At 40.3% G+C, this 10,211-nt stretch overlaps 1 pseudogene across 1 annotated transcript; it reads right to left on the bottom strand.

The window, feature by feature from the left end:
• Positions 1–7,795: 7,795 nt before the first annotated feature.
• LOC308488879 (sorting nexin-24-like) lies at positions 7,796–8,432 on the bottom strand (annotated as a pseudogene). The gene has a single exon. The product of its transcript is annotated as a sorting nexin-24-like (transcript).
• Between the last annotated feature and the right edge of the window lie 1,779 nt (positions 8,433–10,211).

The following is a 10,211-nucleotide window of genomic DNA, read 5'->3' as shown; positions in this document are numbered from 1 at the left end:
AAGTTCTAGGGATAGGTGCTGGTGAATGCACTTAATGCCACTGAATTGTACACTTTAAGTAGTAAATTTATGTACATTTTACCACAATTTAAAAAATGAAATGGGAGGGGGAAAGATATAAAAGTGATTCAAAAAAGATAAAAGATGCTTTAACATGATAAAGTCCATATATAAAAAACTGATACCTAAGGTCATACTCAATGGTGAAAGAAAGATTTTCCTCTAAGATCAAGAACAGGGCAAGTATGTCTACTTTTGTTACTTCTATTCAATATAGTATTGGAAGTTGAAGACAGAGCAATTAAACAAGAAAAACAAATAAAAGGCATTCAAATTGGAAGGGAAGAAGTAAAATTTTCTTTGTTATTATCTTGGTCCAAGACCTGTCCAAGACCTGGGGGCCATCTGTGTTTTCATAAAATGGGTGCTTCTCAGCTTTTATATTAATTTATGTGATGAACATTTTGGAAATGCTAGCTTCTGCTCAGGCATGCTTTTCTCATTTTCCTTGTAATGCTTTTATACATTTCTTGTTAAGTTTATTCCAAGACATTTGATCCTTTTGTTGTCATTGTAAATGAGGTCTTTCTTTTTATTATATAATCTAAGTGGCTGTGGTTGTATGTAGGAGGGTTGTTAATTACTGTGTGTGAATTTTGTATCTTGTTACAATTCTGAGTTCATTTTATTGTTTGCATTAGTTTTCAGTTGATTTCATTTCAGTTGAGTCAATGATAATCATCTAAAAATAATCTTAATTTTATATTCTCCTTTACAGATTTTATACCACAGATTTCTTTTTCCTGCCTAATGCCTCTCATGGTATAATGAACTGTTGCAGTATTAGTGGAATTCGTATTGTGGTATTAGTGGTATTAGTGTGCTTGTCTTGTGTCTTGTTCAGGACTTGAGACGTAATGCTTCCAAGGTACCTCTACCAAATATTATGCTGGGGTTTGGGGCTTACACACAAATACACACACATAAATAAGTTTGTGTATGTGTGTTTGCTAAATCATGTTCAGGAAGTATTCATGAACTCTATTTTATTGAATGTTTCTAACAAGAATGGTTGAGCCTTTTGTCAAATGATTTTTTATTGCCTGGAGGGATGATCTGATAATTTTTCTCCTTAGATCAATTATGATGATAAATGATATTAATTGATTTCCTCATATTGACTAATCCTGATTAGTATGTATTATTCTTTTATTGAACTGTTGGACTTTCTTAATATGTTACTCAAGAATTTTGCAAAGATATTTATAAGTAAGATTGGTCTGTAGTTTTATTTTTGTGTAATCGTCTTAAGGTTTGATATTAATGATATTAATGTTACACTCACTTGATAAAAATAATTAAAATGTACATAGTATAGGAATGATTTATAATGATTTGGTGGAATTCTTCTATGAAGCTGTCATGACCTGGTGTTTTGGAGAAATTTATCCTTACAGCTTTCACAGTTTCTTCTCTGAAAATCAGTCTGTTTAGCTTTTCTATCTTTTGTTGGGTAAACTTTGGCAAATTACATATTTTTAGAAAATAATGTATTTATCAAGATTCTAAATGTATACATTTGTCCAAAATAATCTATTATATGCTAATAATAGATAATAATAATCTATTATGTATTTGGGGGTAAGTTGTTATATACTGTATGTGTTCTGCGTATATATTGACATCTGTATTTTCTATAGACTTCTTTCAGTAATGTCATCCTTAAAAATAAAACAGTCAGTTGTTTTACTAGGAAAATGGATTTACTTGGGATTGACAGAGCAATTGCAATTTGGGACATGCAGCCTATGGCAAAACTATAGGCAAGTTCGGAGATCAAAAGAGAGGAACCTTACTTTATAGAGAAAAGGAAGGAGTTGGAACGGACTGTTAATAAACAAAATGTCTGTTGGAGGAAACCTGGAGTTCCAGGTGTAGTGACTTCCCATTTGCTGAGTCACAGGGGAGTTCTTATTGGAGAAAATAATAGCCTAATTAGCAGACAAAACTCTGCAGAATGTATTAAAATAGCACCTTTTGTTCTGTATCCTACAACTACATTTTTGCTATTTAAAAAATTTTGAATCTGTCCCCATTTCTCTGTGAAATTTTAATCTTGCAGCTGTCACAAGAACATTCTTGCTTCCACACAAACAAGGTGCTTAGTTTCTTATCTTGACTGTTTTGAAATGTTATTTGATGGCTTAATAAGTAACTGTACTCATTGTCATCTCTCTTTTTAATGACCATTACAGGCTGGCAGCCAATGGGGTATTTGATTAATGTCAAACTGGACTTTGTCATTCTCTTTTTGGGACACAGAACTGCCATGTATTTATTACTGTCATCTCTACCAAGCATTGTTCTAGACACCAGAGAAATACATTTAGCCAAATAGCAAGATTCCCTGCCCTAATGAACTTCTGAGGTTTTACAATTTAACTTTATATATAAAAAAAAATGTAAAACTCTCCCATATAAGCACCTTAAGAATAACGATACATCAGATTTCCCACTTTGTCCACAAAAGTTCTTCTTGCTATGGTACATGGTACGTGCTCAGATTTGTTAAATACACTTTAAAATTTTAAAGTTATACACTAATATGGAAAATTTTTGAAGATACATAAAAATATCAAGGAGAAATTTACATATAATGTCACTTCTCAGATATAAAAGCTCAAGCATTAACATGTATTTTATTCCGGTGTTTTAAAATTATTTTTATGCCAGTAATTTTTCTGTTATTCACAAATGTGGAGTTATAGTGAATATGCAATTTCCCCCATCCCATGGTGAAGAGATAGGTTTTAGTAACTATGTAATATTTCCTTATATCATTTGTTTAACTTTCCTAATAGTTCATATTTAAATTGTTCCTCTTTATAAATAACATTGTGATGAGCATCCTAGTTATGTGAAATATTAATGACCTTCCTGAATCTTTCCTTAGGATGGATTCCAAGGAATGGAATCACTTAAAGGGTGTAAACTGTCAGTCCATCTACTTCTCAACTGGAGGGGTTATTCCAGTTTTGTGTAATTGTGAGAAATCTATGGGAGGCCCAGCCTCAGTGTTTGTTTGCCAATGTGTGGCCCCAGGCATGGAATGAATTAGTTAGTGCACTAATTCTCAGTTTATACCATATTCCATCTTGAGCCAAGATAGCTTGCTGTGCAGTGAAATGGTTGATAGGTGAGTTTATATCAGCAAGAAATAAAAAGTATATATTTTATATCCATTTTGATATATAGTTGATACGTAAGTGGCTTAAATGGATTCTTGTCATAAGTAGTTAGGCATTTTTATATTTTGTGCTAGGGCCCTTTGTAGTCTCAATAACCTTTTCCACACAGCAATTGGAGAGATGGTTTTCAAAGTGGGCTTCTGAAAACACCTGGTCTCCTAAATGTAAATGTACACACCAGTCTAAAACCCTTCAGTAGCTTCCCATTAGCTGGATCCTTAGGGCTTGATGCCCACCCTGCGTGTCCTGCTTCCCTGAAATCCTCCTTCATTCCACTGCTCACCTGCCCCTCCTAACTGGCCTTTCTGCTCCTAGGACATGCAAACCGGTTCCTCTGGGCCTGGACTTGCTCTTCTCTCTGCTTGTAGGGCCTTTCCTGGAGCTTCACAGCCGACTCCTCACCATTCCTCTTTCCCACTCAGACACCTGACCATTTTCCTAACTCAGTGCAGGTCATTGTTACATGCTCTATCCCAGGTCTTTCACGGGACTTACTACTCTTAAAATTATCCAGTTTCCTTGCTTATTGTTTGTCTCGCACAGAATAGAAGCTCCATGAGGCCACTGAACTTTGTTCACTTCTGTGTTTCCAGCGCTTAAAACAATACCTGGCACAAAGCAAGTAAATATTTGTTAAATCAACATAGAAAGGAGCAAACAGTTTGGGGTGGGGGGGGGTGTTTAATCGTGTTATTATTATTATTTTTTAACTGTCTCGATTTTTTTAAAGATTTTATTGGGGAAGGGGAACAGAGCTTTATTGGGGAAGAGTGTGTACTTCAGGACTTTTTTCCAAGTCAAGTTGCTATCCTTTCAATCTTAGTTGTGAAGGCTGCCATTCAACTTCAAGTTGTTGTCCTTTCAGTCTTAGTTGTGGAGGGCGCAGCTCAGCTCCAGGTCCAGTTGCCGTTTTCTAGTTGCAGGGGGCACAGCCCACCATCCCTTGCGGGAGTCGAACTGGCAACCTTGTGGTTGAGAGCCCGTGCTCCAACCAACTGAGCCATTCGGGAGGTAGCTCAGCTCAAGGTGCCATGTTCAATCTTAGTTGCCGGGGCGCTGCCCACCATTGCTTGCAGGACTCGAGGAGTTGAACCAGCAACCTTGCAGTTGAGAGCCCACTGGCCCATGTGGGAATCGAACCGGCAACCTTCGGAGTTAGGGGCATGGAGCTCCTGAGCCTCTGGGCCGGCCCTAATCATATTATTGATTGATCCATTGATTACCATTGATAGGTCCATGGTAAGCTTCAGTCTATTCCTGGTCCATAAATACCTAAAATTTTAGGGAAGTTACTTCAGCTAAAGTTTATTCTGCAGATACACTAGTTGGGGAAGAATTTTATTGATGAAGGGCACAGAACTGAATAAAATCTAAACCATGTTATTCATTTTACATCCAGAGGTATCTATCTGGTCTGGATTGACGATTTGTGTCTTCTCTCAAGGTGTTTTCTATCTGGTGTACATCTGGAGGATAAACTGGAATAGAGTTGCAGAGCAGGTAACAGACAGCTCCTGGGACATGCAAACGTTTAGAAATGTGGCTCTACTTGATCCCAGAGGATGGTAAGGAATCTTTTAGGGTCAAAATAGTAAGAATGCCACCAGCAGCATGAGTCACTTTGAATCATGAAATGCATCTACTGTGGGGTTGGGGGCAGAAGAAAGTCAAGTTTCAGCATTTCCCTCTTAATATGACCTCATTTAATATCTATTAACTGGGGATCAACCAAAAAAAATTATCGTGGAAAATATTTTGGTGTAGTACTCTTAGAAAACTAGGAGTTTGTTTCCTACTTTTACTAACTTGCTGTCTATTTTTAGGCCTCTGTTAAAAATCCTTTTGTCCGTGGTGTCCTCAAATACAATATACTAAGTCCCTGTGACCAGTGGGAAGTACATGGGACAGACCACACTGATGAGGACTGGATGGGTCGTGACCATATGGGCATCTCTGTAGTGACTGTGGGCCCTGTTCATGGTGTCAAGGCCCCAGATGAGATGTATGGGAGGTTGGCTTTGGGGAGGTGTTAGTGACAAGGAGACATGAAGGATGGGTTTAGGTGCACAGACTGTCACAGTCTAAGTTTTGACCGCCCTCTAAGTTTCATATCCCTTTTGATTTTTTAAATTTTGATGTATTATGTCTTTTCCTATCTTCAGTTTGATTATTGGAGGGAATAAAGTGTACAGGACATGAAGTTGGACCATGAACTACCCATGAGACCACAGTGGCATTTATCTTTAGACTTTATTCCTTTTATTGTTGTTTAGCAACACTAAAGAGCACAAATGCAGAAAACATGTTAGATTTGCAGCTATAGCAACCAGTAGCTTTTTATATTACCATTGTGAGCTGAGTGTCAGGGAGAAGAATAGTGGTTGTCTAGTGTTAAGTTCTATTGGTATTGCCATTTTCAGGACCAAAAACCACTGCCCTACATGTTGCAATCCTTTAGCAGTAGTTTCAGCAGTAGCTGAAATGAAGTTTTAACAAAAGACCACTAGTCTCACTTGGCATACATTTCATTTACTTCTGTGACACCTGTTTTTAGGCACAGTTTTGAGCTAGGATGAAAGGGATTCAGGAGACCAGGCCTACCTCCACAGGTAACAGAAGATCTCCTCTAGTGTATTCTGTTTCTGTCTTACAAGATGAAACGTGAAGCCACACTTGCTTGGTTCATGAGATCCTGCTCTTTTGCTCAGTAAAACTGGTATCTGCCCTGATAATTGGGAGATCAACTCTGTGTTCTTCTATGAAATGTTTTCAATGTGATTTCACATATACCGACCAATGATTGGTAGTCATTGTTTACAGTGTATTTTGTGTCACATCCTCTACTCAGTCAGGTACATAAGTTAGTACTACACTGGTCTCTGCCAACGAATGTCTCTGGGCTGGAAAAAGAAGGCATGAATGGAGTTTTACCAGATGTCATCAGACCAGAGAATTAGGCTACCCAACTGATGGTAATGGAAGAAAACAACCAGCATACAATGTTCACGGTTAGGGGTATTTTGACAGTGAGACAGTTGATTTTCTATTGTGGAATAGCTTTAGCTGTTGCTGTGGCTGTTCTATTAACAGGCATTTTAATAAGAGTTTTCAGTGACTGTGGCTAAAATAGAAGAATTATCACCAGCCAACCCACTGGATATGATCATTATGTTCCATACAGGTGGATCTCATTTTACTGTGCTTTGCTTGATTGTGCTTCACAGGTGTTAAGTTTTTTTCTTGCTCTTTATTTTTATTTAACTCAAAATAGCTTATAACAAAAAAACATTTAAAAAATATCTTCAATACTTGACTGTTCAATTATTTTTGGTTGATGATACTTGATTATTTAGTTCTTGCTTATTTCCAACATATAGTAACATATCTTCACGTACATCTCTCTGAAAGTTTACAGCAGGCTTTTAAATTTGTATATTTATATCCTAACCAAATAACATGATTCAGTAGTTTTAAATATAAGTATTCTTCTTCCACACAGATACTTACCAAAACTAATAACCATAAATAGGCTAGTTATTCATTATTTTTCAATGAAATACCCCAATACAGCACATATATACAGGTTGCATAAATGCTTGTATCCTTACTACTTAAAATATGGATGTCTGTAAGATGTCCAGTGGAGTCATGTCATAAACACATTTAATTAGAATAATTGAATATGTGAGGTCAGTGGAAAGGAAACAATAAGAAAATAACAGTAAAAATCTCAGGCAATGCCACCTCTTCAATGACTGGATGCCCATGAGTAAACCAGATTGAGTGTTGTCAATGTGGGGTTCCCTCAGTCACTGTCAGTTCACAGTCTGTCTCTGAGAGGGCAAGCATCTTTCAGGGGCAAGTGTTATCCTAGTGTTTTAAGGTCTGTGTTTTTTATACAAAATAGCCTCTAGAGAAACACCAACACCTTCTGTTGGTCTTCAACTGAAACAACAGTCATTTCTTCCAACACTGGAGGAAGAACAGGCTGATGGACAGATTCCTAATGTGGCACCTTTCCAAAGGGCTCTCAAGGATAACCTTAACACCTCATTTTATCTTATGTACTGATATTAGAAGCTAACCCCGAGGCAGGATGTATCATCACTGTAATGTAAATTAAAATGCCATGATTTAAAAGTGCCCTAATATTGTCAGCATAATTTAATTTCCAGTGTAGCTCCTCCCTCACATTTTGCAGTGTGTGTTTCTGTGACACTCTCCTGATGTCACCACTGCAGAATGGATCTATCACTGGCTGAGAAAATCTCATAATGAAAAGATTAGTGTGTCACAAAATCTGAACAAAAAAGCCACCAAAGTTGATCAGTCTCAGTACGGTTCAGAATAAGATTTTCAATTAGCCAATGGTGGGACTGAAGCAGTGAGTCACTTTGTTTTGTCACACTCCATGCTCCTGGGAACATCTGTAGCCTCCTTTTCATGGGTTTCTAAACTGGCATCTACCTTCTACTTTATAAACACGTGGCTTTAATCTCAGCACCGCTCTGGGATGCATTTTAAAAGCACCATTCGAATGGAAAAGTCCCTGCCCTGAATTAAACTGCGACTGAATTTTACCACTAGCACATCACTAGCTGTGATGTCATAGAATTTAGGTTAATTTGGTAGATACAGTTTCCTTGACTGCAGCTTCCAATCTTGCTTCAGCCTCTTCTGGCCACGTGGGATCTCTAGGAGGGCTGGAGGTGAAGGTAAGAAGCCCCACAGAACTCCAGTAACCACATTTGGGAAATCGCTGGTTGCGGGCAAGATGTGGATCCCTGAGGTAGCAGCACCGGCTGGTGGGACGGTTTGCTGACAGCCTCTTCAGATTCTGTCTCATCAAAAGACCCACAGCTCTCCTTGGTAGAGATGGCAAGTGTCACACATTCAGGAAATCAGGAAACAGTTTGGGCAGTTCATCTTCTAAAGATAGCTTGTACATGTATTTCCAAACTTGTCGTCGTTGTTCCAGGATTTTGGAACCCAGTTCTCACATGTTTAGATGGAATTTCTGGAGTTTTAATATATTTGTTAAGCTTTTTGTGCAAGGCGTAAAATTTGCTACACGTTTTCTCAACAGAATGTTTTCTTCTATTCATTAGCACTTCTACCTTAAACAGCGGGTATCCTGCTCCAGGTCACTCTCTTCCTAGGAAAGGGTGGCATGTAGACCTCCATGGCCACCCCAGCCAGCCAGCGGAGGGTGACTGAGCAAGGTGGGGTGGGAGGTGGGCACGGCTCTTGCTCTGCCCGGAGCTGAGCGATGGGCCTGGTTTCTCTGTGCCCCAGGGACCCACTGGCTGGGCATGCCCCACCCAGTTCCGCTGCAGGCCCCGCCTCCCATGGTGCTCCATGTGTAACAGTTGTCCTGGAGCGCAGGGTGGAGTAGAGGTTTTAAAAGTTTTATGAGAGGTGACCAAGATGGCACAGTAGGTAAATGCTGTGCTTATATTCTCTCACAACCACAGCAAAATTACAACTAATCTATAAGCAGCCATTACTGAGAGTCACTTAAAATCAAGCTGAACTGAAGCCTTTCTAAGTACGCACAGAAAAAGCCATCTCTAGACTGGTAGGAAGGGCAGAGACTCGGGACAGGCTGGTCCCACACCCACGTGTGACCATGAAAGATCAGGAGGGTTATTTCAGCTGTGGGGTTCCACCCATCCCGTAGAAGAGCAAAAGATCCCAGCCCAGAGTTCCAGTGCCTGTGAGAGAAGTCCCCCTAAATTCTGGTTGTGAAAACCAGCGGAGATTGTGACTGAATGAGACAGTGTGGCTACAGTCTCAGGCACTCCTGGGACTTACCCACCAACAGAATCACTCACTCTGAGCTCCAGCACTGGGGCAGCAGCTGAAAAGGCAGCAAGTGGGAAACTGAGTTTTCTGGCTTGGGACAGGGGTTGGAGAGGAGGCTTTCTCTTAGACAGGGGAGCTGGTGGAGGCCATTGTTTCTTTGCTGAGCTCTCCCACTTCCCTGTGTGGGAACACAGGCGTCCGCCATTTCTGAGTCTCCACCATTTGTTCACCATGCCCTGACGATTTGAGACCTGCCCCCCCCAACTTTGGGGCATACCCAGGTGCTTCCAAGTGGCTTTTTTCATGCAGGCCACCTGCCTTGGTTCAAGCTGCAGACTTTCCTAGGGTCTCTCAAAGGTTGGCGGAACTCAGACAAGCACCATCTGGCTTGAGCATGTCCTGTGCCTCTGGCTGAGCAGCTCTAAGTGTGGCACTAGTGGCAGCCTGTCTTGGTTTGCAATTTGGCCTCTCAAAGCACCTCAAAGCACAGTATGGATGGCAGCCTTCTGCGGATTTCTTTGTGGCTCTCTCTGGGTGGCCCCAGGTGGGGAACGGGCTGTGGCTGAACTTGACCTATAGCAGATCTCCTCCAAGGTTGTCCTGGGGCTGGTACCCCCAGTGGCCAGCTTCAAAATCAGGTGGAGCATTACCCAGCTGCCTCCAACTACGATACACCCAAGGGGTGGATTGGGCAGGCATCAGGATCAGTCCCTGCACAACAACTCTTCCATTGTAGTCAAGGCTAGTCCTTACAGTACGCCCAAGTGCCATTCCCTCCCATTGATGTGCAATTATCAACCAAGGCTCAACTACAAAAGAAGGGCACAAACAACCCACACAGGAACACACCTGTTGTGCATGGCTCAGATGACCAGAAAGAGTGTGACACTGAACCCCACAGCACACCTGCTATATCAGGACACTCTACTAAGACTGGAAGACATGGCAGCCCTACCTAATACATAGAAACAAACACAGGGTGGGGGGCAGCCAAAATGGGGAGACAAAGAAACATGTCCCAAATAAAAGAACAGAACAAAGCTCCAGAAAGGGACTTAAGTAAAATGGAGATAAGCAATGTATCAGATGCAGAGTTCTAAACACTGGTTTTAAGAATGCTCGGTGATCTCAGGGAGAACTTCAACAGAGAGATAGGAA

The sequence above is a fragment of the Rhinolophus hipposideros genome (assembly GCF_964194185.1).
Source record: "Rhinolophus hipposideros genome assembly, chromosome: 20".
Taxonomy (NCBI): domain Eukaryota; kingdom Metazoa; phylum Chordata; class Mammalia; order Chiroptera; family Rhinolophidae; genus Rhinolophus; species Rhinolophus hipposideros.
This window is presented reverse-complemented; position numbering and strand designations above follow the sequence as displayed.